The sequence below is a fragment of the Mustela nigripes genome, chromosome 6, assembly GCF_022355385.1.
Source record: "Mustela nigripes isolate SB6536 chromosome 6, MUSNIG.SB6536, whole genome shotgun sequence".
NCBI classification, from domain to species: Eukaryota; Metazoa; Chordata; class Mammalia; order Carnivora; family Mustelidae; genus Mustela; species Mustela nigripes.
The window spans coordinates 22251760-22264322 of NC_081562.1; the positions used below are offsets into that span (position 1 = coordinate 22251760).

A 12563-nucleotide genomic window follows, 5' to 3' on the forward strand; every position below is an offset into this window, starting at 1 on the left:
CAAACACTTTCAAATGTCCCTTTCAGGTCAAAATCACCTCTGACTGAGAACCACTGATATCCAGGAACACATAACATAGTCATTAGGGTTCTCATACAGAAACTTAAATTAAGAAGTTAGTTTCAAGTCTGGCTCTACTGGTTACCAGCTATGCAATCTTTAGCAAATCACTCAGCCTCACTTTTATTAATTATACTGGAATAAGATTGTTTACCTTACCTATTTCAGAGTTACTGTGAGAAATTAATCATACACGTGAATTTGCTAAGTTAACTGCAAGGCGTTAAAACACACAGGATTATTAGTGATATGGATCTGAGAGCACCTTGCAAACATTGAGCTCTGAACAAGTAGACACCATATAAGAATGGACATTATTATTATTATTATTATTATTATTATTGCTACTATCAACTGTTATCATCATTATCATTGTTAATTAAGTCACAGTATATCATAAAGTACATATTTTTACTTACATAGGTATCAGGAGCCAAAAACCTTAAAGCCTTCATAGACTATACTTAATCAGTTCCCCACATAAATACAAAAAAATGCTAGAGGGGCTCCTATGTGTAAAATTTGGTGAGCAGTAGCATTATTAGAACATATCAGTATAATTAACCATCAAGATATATGTTATGTGGGGTGCCTGGGTGGCTCAGTGGGTTAAAGCCTCTGCCTTTGGCTCAGATCATGATCCCAGGGTCCGAGGATCAAGCCCCACATCACGTTCTCTGCTCAGCAAGGGGCCTCCTTCCCCCTCCCCTCTGCCTCCTTCTCTGCCTGCTTGTGATCTCTGTCAAATACAAAAGTAAAATCTTAAAAAAAAAAAAAAAAAAAGACTTATGTTATGTGACTGTAAATAATATAAGAAAAAGCAAAAAATAGGGGCATCTGGGTGGCTCAGTGGGTTAAAGTCTCTGCCTTCAGCTCAGGTCATGATCCCAGGGTCCTGGGATCAAGCCCCACATCAGGCTCTCTGCTCAGCAGGGAGCCTGCTTCCTCCTCTCTCTCTGCCTGCCTCTCTGACTACTTGTGATCTCTGTCTGTCAAATAAATAAACAAATCTTAAAAAAAAAAGAAAAAGAAAAAAGCAAAAAATAGATAAAAAATAAATGAGTTATATCAGAGGAAAACTTATTTATTGGTATTCACAAATAATTACAAAAATCACTATTTTAAAAGTTTAATCATCTAGATTTATATATATGCAAAGATCTATTTATGATATATTTATTGAGCACTATTCTAAGAGTTCTACATAATAACCTATATTTAATCTATATATTAAACTATCAAGCAGACACTATTATTTTAAGCAGGCTCCACACCCAGCAGGGAGTCCAATGAGGGGCTCAAACTCATAACCCTGAGACCAAGACCTGATCTGAGATCAAGAGACAAATAACCAGGGCGCCTGGGTGGCTCAGTGGATTAAGCTGCTGCCTTCGGCTCAGGTCATGATCTCAGGGTCCTGGGATCGAGTCCCACATCGGGCTCTCTGCTCAGCAGGGAGCCTGCTTCCCTCTCTCTCTGCCTGCCTCTCTGCCTACTTGTGATCTCTGTCTGTCAAATAAATAAATAAAATCTTTAAAAAAAAAGAGAGAGACAAATAACCAACCAAGCCACGCAGGCATCCAATAAGCAGAGACTATTATTATCCCAGTTTTACAGAGGAAACTGAGGTATAGGAAGCCTGAGTAATTTGCCTAAGGTTACACAGATAATAAAGCAGAGGTGGTATTCAAACCTCCAGAACCCATGCTCAACTTATGAACTATTCTGCCTCCTCAAGGATATTAACTGCAGCATTGTTTGCAACAAAAAAAGGTGGAAACAACTGCAATGTCCATCTTAACCAACTCTTTCCAAGCCTGAGGCAGGCCCAACTAAGGAAGGAAAAAACCTTATATGTAAATGAGGTTTGGAATGTTAAACGATACTTGACATTTTAATTATTGAAATTAGACTGCCGGAATGCAAACTGGTACAGTCACTGGAAAACAGTACGGAGAGTCCTTAAAAGTTAAAAACAGAACTACCCTGGGGTGCCTAGAAGGCTCTAATGGTTAAGTGTCTGCCTTATGATCCTGGGTCATGATCCTGGGGTTTTGGGATTGTACTTCCACATTGGCTCCCTGCTCAGTGGGTAGTCTGCTTCTCCTTCTCCCTCTGCCCCTACCCACCATTCATGCTCGCTCTCTCCCTCCCTCTCTAATAAATAAATAAAATCTTTTAAAAAAAGAAATAGAACTACTCCATGATCCAGCAATGGCACTACTGGGTATTAACCCAAAGAATACAAAAACAGTGATTCAAAAGGATATATGCATGCCTATGTTTATAGCAGCATTATTTATAATAGCCAAGATAAGGATTAATGAATGAATAAAGAAGATGTGGTATATATACACAATGAAATATTTTGCCATAAAAAAGAATTAGATCTTATCATTCGCAATGACATGGAGTTAGTGAATACAATGGTTAGCAATGGACTTAGAGAATACAATGCTAACCGAAATAAATCAGAGAAAGATAAACACCACAAGATTTCACGCATATGTGGAATTTAAGAAACAAAACAAATAACCAAAGGGGAAAAAAGAGTGAGATGAACCAAGAAACTGACTCTTAACTATAGCAAACAAACTCTTGATTAGCAGAGGGGAGGGAGGGTTGGGGAATGAGTTAAAGAGGTAATGGGGATTAAGAAGTGCACCTGCCCTGGAGGATGTATGGAATTACTGAATTGCTATATTGTACACTTAAAACTAATATAACCCTATAAAAAATAAAGTCACACAACAACAACCAAAAAAAAGTAAATGAAAAGATAAGAGTAGGGGTGCCTGGATGGTTCAGTCAGCTAAGCATCTGGTTTTGGCTCAGCTCATCATCTGAGTCCTGGGATTGAGCCCCACACTGAGCTCTCTGCTCAGCCGGAAGTCTGCTTCTCCCTCTCCCTCTGCTTCTGTTCATGTGCTCTTTTTCTTGTTCACTCTGTCTCTCAAATAAATAAAATCTTAAAAAAAAAAAAAAAAAAAAAAAGGGCATGTACTTATTGCAATGGGCACCAGGTGATGTTCTGAATTGTTGAATAACTATATCACAGATCTGAAACTAATATAACATTATGTGTTACCTAACTCAAATTAAAATAAAAACCTTAGGGGGGGAAAAAAGAAACTGGGGTGCCTGGTGGCTCAGACAGTTTAGCATCTGACTCTGGATTTCGGCTTGTGTCATGATCTCAGGGTTCTAGAATCAAGCCCCATGTCAGGCTCTCCACCCAGCAAGGAGTTGGCTTGAGATTCTCTCTCTCCCTGCCCCTTCCCGCATTTGCACACACACATGTGCATGCACTCTCTCTCGCTCTCTAAAATAAATAAAATATTTCCCTCCCATAATTAGATTGTTTTTAAAACTTGAGGTCGGGGCGCCTGGATGGCTCAGTGGGTTAAGCTTCTGCCTTCGGCTCAGGTCATGGTCCCAGGGTCCTGGGATCGAGCCCTCTATCGGGCTCTCTGCTGAGCAGGGAGCTTGCTTCCCCCTCTCTCTCTCTGCCTGCCTCTCCGCCTACTTGTGATCTCTGTCAGTTAAATAAATTAAAAAAAAAAAAAAAAACTTGAGGTGACCTGGGGACTCTGAACCTATATAAAGGCAGGAAAAGAATCAGTGCCAGGGAAGTGTTAAACAGGCTATAAGGGAAAAAAGTTTTTCCCAATTACACCCTACAAACCTCAATGCAAGGGTTATATATCCACTAACTAAACCTAGTAAAACTGCCAAGGTTTATGATTATGAATTTAAATTGGAACTCAGCTGGGTAATTTTCTCCAGCAAAGAGGAAGCAAGTAACTGTCCAGATGAAGCCATGGGAGTAAGTGAGTAACTGTCTGGATAGAGCAATGGGGACTAAGCAATTAGATTCTATCTCCTAGCAAAAAGAAGGAAGCAGAATTTACCCAAGTAAGGAGAAACTAAAGAACCAAGAACATGTGCAAAGAAGCAACCAAATATTGGGTGATAAAAACCTAGGCCTGAGCCTAAAGAGGAGGCTAATGGGAAAAACAGTGAGGATATTATAGAATCAAGGGATAAGTCTTGATAGGTCCAAAAACTGTAGTGAACTTGAGCCGAATAGGTGGAGGTGGGCAAAGAACACAACAAACTGCTTAACATTAAGATTTCAAATGTGGTATCATTTCTGGTATTGATAAGGTCAAGGGTCCAGTATGTGATCAGGAAGTATATGGATAAAGAAAAGCAAAGAAAATGATTACCGCAGATAAAGACATCAAGAAATCGAGAAGCCAGGGATGGGCTCCAAGATGGCAGAGGAGTAGGAGACCTAAATTTCCTCCAGTCCCAGGAATTCAGCTAGACAGTTATCAGACTATTCTGAACACTTGTGAACTCAACAGGAGACTGAAGAAAAGAATAGCAGCAACTCTATGAACAGAAAAACTGCTACTTTCTGGAAGGTTGGACATGCAGAGAAGTCAATCTAAGGCAATATACGGAAAGATAAACTGCTGGGAAGGGAGCCTCTGTCAGCTGGCTCCCAGCAAGTGATAGAGGAGCACAAAATCATAAGTTTCAGAAGTCTGTTCCAGTGAGAGACATCACTCCAGTGGCTACGCAGAGGCCACGGGCGGTGGGGGTGGGGGTGCCTCACTGGAACACTGTCAGGACTCTCGGGGTCACAGAAAGACTGAGGGTACCTGAGTACGGCAGAGCTCCCAGGTATCAGAGCAGGGAAGCCGACTGCAAAGACAGAGCCGAGGAGCAGGCTCTCAGTTCAGGTTGCCATAATCCGTGATTCCTGGCACAGTTGGACCACTGCTCTTCCGGCAGGGACCCTACAAGTGGCAGATCTGAGGGAGACTCCCCTTTCTCCCCAATGAGGAGCGGCATGGGGGTGCACCACAGGAATCTGCTGGGTTTGGAGACTCCAAACGGGGTCATGTGCCTCAGACAGAAATACTTGGTCATAGGCCAGGTGAGCACAGAATGCAACTAGAGACTAGGGAGACAGGAGAGACTGACTGCTTTTCTCTGGGGATGCACCGAGGAGCAGGGCCCTGAGCTCTTGGCTTCCCCAGGGCCAGGGATTGGGAGGCCGCCATTTTCATTCTCACCCCCCAAAGCTATACAGAAAGCTTTCAGGGAATGAAAGCTACCAAAAGCAAACCCAAGCAGATTACTTACCTAGCTCCTGGCAAGGGTGGTGCAATTCTACCTCAGGAGAAGACATGTCAGAATTATACTTCTTTCCTTTTTCAACCAACTTCTCATCAATCCCTTCTTAAAAATCTATTTTAATTATTATTTTACAGTCATACTCTATCCCTTCATTGCATTTACCCTTAATTTTTATATGCATATATTTTCCTTCTTTAAAATTTCAGGATGCAGATTCTTCTAACAGACCAAAATATACCCTAAATCTAGTGTATGGCTTTGTTGTATTCACCTGCCTGATCATATTCTTCCATTTTTTTTTTTAATGTTTCTTTCTTTTTTCAACCAACTTATCACTTCATCATTTCCTTTTAAAAAATCTTTTTTAATTTTCATTTTTACACCTAAAATCTAGTGTGTGGCTCTATTCTATTCACCAGCCTAATCACAGTCTTCTTTTTTTTCCCTCTGCCCTCACCCCCCACCCATTTTTCTGATTTGTTTAGTGTATATTTTTCTGGGGTCATTTTTCTGTAGCACTTTGGTTTTTTGTTCATCTGTTCTTCTCCAGACAAAATGACAAAACAGAAAAAGTCACCTCAAAAAAAAAAAAAAGGAGGCAGTACTGATTGCCAGGGGACTAATCAACATGGACATTAGTAAGATGTTGGAACTAGAGTTCAGAATGACAATTGTAAAGATACTAGCTGGATGTAAACAAAAAAGCATAGAAAATATTAGAAAATCCCTTTCTAGAGAAATAAAATCTAACCAAATCGAAATCAAAAAGGCTATCAATGAAATGAGATGTAGTCAAAAATGGAGACTCTAACTGACAGGATAATGACACATAAGAGAGAATTAGTGATATAGAAGACCAAATGATAGAGAATAAAAAAGCTGAGAAAAAGAGAGATAAACAACTATTGAATCATGAGGGGAGAATTAAAGAGGTAAGTGATACCATGAAGCAAAACAATATTAGAATAATTGGGATCCCAGAAGAAGAAGGGGGGGGCAGGTATATTGGAGCAAATTACAGCAGAGAATTTCCCTAATTTGGGAAAATAAACAGACATCAAAATCCAAGAGGCACAGAGAACTCCCCTCAAAATCAGTAAAAATATGATAACACCCTGACATCTAACAGTAAAACTTTAAAATCTCAGCTCAGGACAAGAGGTCTCAAACCTACAATGGCATAAACATTACACTGCCAGTAGACCTATACACAGAGATCTGGAAGGCCAGAAAAAACAGTCATGATATATTCAGGGTACTAAAGGAGAAAAACATGTAGCCAAGAATATTATATTGAGCTAGGCTGTCACTGAAAACAGAAGGAGAGATAAACAGCTTCCAGAACAAACAGAAACCATAGGAATTTGCAATTGCCAAACCAGTCCTACAAGAAATACTGAAAGGGGTCCTCTAAGCAAAGAGAGAGCCTAGAAGTAACACAGACCAGGAAGGAATAGAGACAATATATAGTAAGTCACCTAACAGGCAATTCAGTGGCACTAAATTCATATATTTCAATAATTACCCTGAAGGTAAATGGGATAAATGCCCCAAACAAAAGACACAGGGTATCAGAGTAGATTAAAAAAAAAACAAGACCCAACAATATGCTGTCACAAGAGACTCATTTTTTACCCAAACACACCTCCAGATTTAAAGTGAGGAGGTGGAAAACCCATTTACCATGCTAATGGACATCAAAAGAAAGCTGGGGTGACAATCTTTACATCAGAAAAATTAGATTTTAAACCAAAGACTATAATAAGATGAAGGAGGACACCATATTATACTTAAAGGATCTATCCAATAAGAAGATCTAATAATTGTAAATATTTATGCCCCTAACATGGGAGCAGCCAACTATATAAGCCAATTAATAATAAAATCAAAGAAACACATTGACAATAAACAGTAATAGTAGGGGATTTTAACACCCCCTCACTGAAAAGGACAGATCTTCTAAGCAAAAGGCCAACAAGGAAATAAAGGCTTTAAATGACACACTGGACCAGATGGACTTCACAGATATTTTCAGAACATCCATCCCAAAGCAACAGAATACACAGTCTTCTTTACAACACATGGAACATTTTCCAGAATACATCACATCCTGGGTCATAAATCAAGTGTCAACCAGTACCAAAAGACTGGAATCATTCCCTACATATTTTCGGACCACAATGAAACTAGAACTCAATCACATAAGCTGGAAAGAACTCAAATACATGGACACTAAAGAACATACTACTAAAGAATGAATGGGTCAACTGGGAAATTAAAGAAGAATTTTATTTTTTTTAAAGATTTTATTTATTTATTTGACAGACAGAGAACATAAGTAAGCAGAGAGGCAGGCAAAGAGAATAAGCAGGCTCCCTGACAAGCAAAGAGCCTGATGTGGGGCTCAATCCCAGGACCCTGGCATCATGACCTGAGCTGAAGGCAGAGGCTTTAACCCACTGAGCCACCCAGGCGCCCCAAGAAGAGTTTAAAAATTAATGAAAACAAATGAAAATAAAAACACAACTGTTCAAAACCTTTGGGATGCAGCAAAGGAGGTCCAAAAGAGAAAAGTATATAGCAATACAAGCCTTCCTCAAGAGAAAAGAAAGGTCTCAAATACACAACCTAACCCTACACCTAAAGGAGCTGGAGAAAGAACAGCAAAGAAAGCCTAAACACAGCAGAAGAGAAATAATAAAGATCAGAACAGAAATCAAGGAAATAGAAACCAAAAGAACAGCAGAACAAATCAAGAAAACTAGGAGCTGGTTCTTTGAAAGAATTAATAAGATTGATAAACCCCTGACCAGACTTATCAAAAGGAAAAGAGAACAGACCAAAATTAATAAAATCATGAATAAAAGAGGACAGATCACAACTAACACTAAAGAAATACAAACAATTATAAGAACATACTATGAGCAACTGTATGTCAACAAATCAGACAATCTGGAAGAAATGGATGCATTCCTAGAGACATATAAACTACCAAAACTGAACCAGGAAGAAGCGGAAAACTTGAACAGACCCATAACCAGCAACGAAATTGAAGTAGCAATCAAAGATCTCCTAATCAACAAGAGCCTAGGGCCAGATGGCTTCCCAGGGGAATTCTACCAAACATTTAAAGAATTAATACCTATTGTTCCAAAACTGTTCCAAAAAACAGAAATGGAAGGAAAACTTCCAAACTCATTTTATGAGGCCAGCATTACCCTGATCCCAAAATCAGACAAAGACCCCATGAAAAAGGAGAATTACAGACCAATATCCCTGATGAACATGGATATGAAAATTCACATCAAAATACTAGCCAATAGGATCCAACAGTACATTAAAAGGGTTATTCACCAGACCAACTGGAATTTATTCCCGGGCTGCAAGAGTGGTCCAACATCAATCCATGTGATACATTAATCAAAAAAAGGACAAGAGCCATATGATCCTCTCAATAGATGCAAAAAAAGCATTTGACAAAGTACAGCATATTTTCTTGATTAAAACTCTTCAGAGTGTAGGGAAAAAAGGTACATACCTCAATATCATAAAAGCAATCTATGAAAAACCCACAGCAAATGTCATTTGTAATGGGGAAAAACTGAGAGCTTTCCCCCTAAAGTCAGGAACACAGCAGGATGTCCACTATCACCACTGCTATTCAACATAGTACTGGAAGTCCTAGCTTCAGCAATCAGACAACAAAAAGAAATAAAAGGCATCCGAGGGCGCCTGGGTGGCTCAGTTGGTTAAGCGACTGCCTTCGGCTCAGGTCATGATTCTGGAGTCCCAAGATTGAATCCCACATCAGCCTCCCTGCTCGGTAGGGAGTCTGCTTCTCCCTCTGACCCTCCCCCTGCTCGTGCTCTCTCTCTCATTTAAAAAAAAAAAAAAAAAGGCATCCGAATTGGCAAAGAAGTCAAACTCTCACTCTTTGCAGATGATAGGATAATTTATGTAGAAAACCCAAAGACTCTACCCCAAAACTGGCAGAATTCATAAAAGAATTCAGTAAAGTGTCAGGATATAAAATCAATGAACAGTGGCGCCTGGGTGGATCAGTGGTTAAGCCTCTGCCTTCGGCTCAGGTCATGATCTCAGGGTCCTGGGATCGAGCCCCACCTCGGGCTCTCTGCTCGGCAGGGAGCCTGCTTCCCCCTCTCTCTCTGCCTGCCTCTCTGCCTGCTTGTGATCTCTCTCTCCCTCTGTCAAATAAATAAATAAAATCCTTAAAAATTCTTAAAAAAAAAAAAATCAATGAACAGAAATCCGTTCTGTTGCATTTCTATACACCACCAAGACAGAAGAAAGAGAAATTAAGGACTCAATCCCATTTACAACTGCATTCAAAACTTTAAGATACCTAGGAATAAATCTAACCAAAGAGACAAAGAATCTGTACTCAGAAAACTACAGAATACTCATAAAGAAACTGAGGAACACACAAAGAAATGGAAAAATGTTTCATGCTTAAGGATTATAAAAAAAAATACTGTGAAAATGTTTATGCTACTTAGAGTGATCTACACATTTAATGTAATCCCTACCAACATACCATCCACTTTTTTTCACAGAAATGGAAAAAATAATCCTAAAATTTGTATGGAACCAGGAAAGACTTGAAAAAGCCAAAGGAAAGTTGAAAAAGAAAAGCAAAGCTGGTGGCATCACAATTCCAGACTTCAAGCTCTATTACAAAGCTATAATCATCAAGACAGCATGGTACTGGCACAAAAACAGACGCTAAGATCAATGCAACAGAACACAGAGCCCAGAAATTGACACTCAACTCTATGGTCAACTAATCTTTCACAAAGCAGGAAAGAATGTCCAATGGAAAAAAGTCTCTTCAACAAATGGTGTTGGGAAAATTGGACAGCCACATGCAAAAGAATGAAACTGGACCATTTCCTTACACCACACACAAAAATAGACTCAAAATGGATGAAAGACCTCAATGTGAGACAGGACTCCATCAAAATCCTTGAGGAGAATACAGGCAGCAACCTCTTTGACCTCAGCTGCAACAACTTCTTCCTAGGGAAATCACCAAAGGAAAGGGAAGCAAGGGCAAAAATGAACTATTGGGACTTCATCAAGATCAAAAGCTTTTGCACAGCAAAGGAAACAGTCAACAAAACCAAAAGACAACTGACAGAATGGGAGAAGACATTTGTAAATGATATATTAGATAAAGGGCTAGTATCCAAAATCTATAAAAAACTTACCAAACTCAACACCCAAGGAACAAATAATCCAATCAAGAAATGAGCAGAAGACATGAACAGACATTTCTGCAAAGAAGACTTCCAGATGGCCAACAGACACATGAGAAAGTGCTCAACATCACCTGGCATCAGGGAAATACAAATCAAAATCACAATGAGACTCCACCTCATACAGTCGGAATGGCTAAAATTAACAGGTCAGGAAATGACAGATGCTGGTGAGGATGTGGAGAAAGGGGAAACCCTCCTACACTGTTGGTGGGAATGCAAGCTGGTGCAGCCACTCTGGAAAACAGTATGAAGAGTCCTCAGAAAGTTGGAAACAGCTTTTCTATGACCCAGCAATCTCACTACTGGGTATATACCCCAAAGAGACAAATGTAGTGATCTGAAGGGGCATATGCACCCCAATGTATACAGCAGCAATGTCCACAATAGCCAAACTATGGACAGAGCCTAGACGTCCATTGGCAGATGAATGGATAAAGATGTGGTGTATATATATAAAATGGAATATTATGCAGTCATCAAAAAATGAAAACTTGCCATTTCTGCAAATGACAAGTGACACGTCATTTGCAGAAATGACAGTGACATGGATACAACTAGAGGCTATTATGCTAAGCGAAATAAGTCAATCAGAGAAAAACAATTATCATATGATCTTGCTAATATGTGGAATTTAAGAAACAAGGCAGAGGACCATGAGGGAAGAGAGGAAAAAATGAAATAGGACAAAACCAGAGAGGAAAACAAGCTATAAGAGACTCTTAAGCTCAAGAAACAGAGGGTTGCTGGCGTGTAGGCGGCTGGGAGGGTTGCAGTGGCTGGGCTATGGACACTGGGGAAGGTATATGCTATGGTGAGCGCTGTGAATTGTGTAAGACTGCTGAATCACAGACCTGTACCCCTGAAACAAATTATACATTATATGTTAATTTAAAAAAAGAAAGAAACTGAGAGGCCAAGGTTTTGGATGATTCATCCATATAAATATGAATATCTTACTATGAGTGTCCACATGAGAAGAACTTAAATTTATAACTACAAACTTCAATATCAATGAATGAGAGCAATACCATTAACTGGGAAAGATCAGAGAAATCAATCGCAAAGGAAAGACTTTAGCTAGAGAAGGGAGTATTAACCGTCTAGATGAGGCAAGAGAAAAGCAAGGAGAACATCTACCCATTTCCTGGTCCTGAAATAGGTGAGATGTAAAGGAAAAAAAGTTGCCACACCCTGGAGAACAACTACAGAGAACAGGGTAGCCTCTAAGAACTGTCCAATTTCAGATAAGGAAAGGAGATAAATGATCCAAGAACAGACTGATAAGATAGGGGAGTTCCCTGATCACAGAGGAGGAAATCTAGGTTAGAAAGAAAAGCTTGGGAATGAGAGGAGGAAACCTAGATCAGAATCGACAATGTACTGAACACAAACTGCATGAGAATCTAAAAAAAAAACAAATTACCAGAAAACAGAGAACTCCGCAAGAACTAAGGTAAAGATAGTGCTATGAAGCATGGTTTGATTACCACTGAAAGCTTCTGAAAGCTCCATTAGACTTCCTTCTGTGTAAGTCAAGATTTATGAAATAGTAAATCCCTGAGGTTTCCCTTAGTGTTGTGTGTGTGCAGAGGTTTGTAAATGCACCAGAAAAAAGCTTGGAGAGGCGCCTGGGTGGCTCAGTCATTAAGCGTCTGCCTTCGGCTCAGGTCACGATTCCAGGGTTCTGGGATTGAGCCCCACATCAGGCTCCTTGCTCCGTGGGAGGCCTGCTTCTCCCTCTCCCACTCCCTCTGCTTGTGTTCCCTCTCTCGGTGTGTCTCTGTCAGATAAATAAATAAAATCTTAAAAAAAAAAAACCTTGGAAAAATTACTCTAAACTGTTAACCATGATTATGTCTGCTGAAGGATTTAGAATTTAGGAAAAAAGGAAGAAAGCAGGTGCAAAGAATTTTTACTTCTTTCTAAATGAAAATACTACATTTTGTAAAATTTTTCAAGATTTTATTTTTAGGTAATCTCTACACCCAATGTGGGGCTTGAAATTACAACCCCAAGTTTAGAAGTTGCATGGTCTAAAGACTGAGCCTACAAGGCTCCCCTCCTTTTGTGATA

General features: G+C 39.6%; 1 protein-coding gene across 4 annotated transcripts in view; it reads right to left on the bottom strand.

Annotated features, from left to right (window-relative positions):
* APAF1 (apoptotic peptidase activating factor 1) overlaps window positions 1-12563 on the bottom strand; it is a 90366-nt gene that overhangs the window by 65473 nt on the left and 12330 nt on the right. The window lies entirely within an intron of this gene.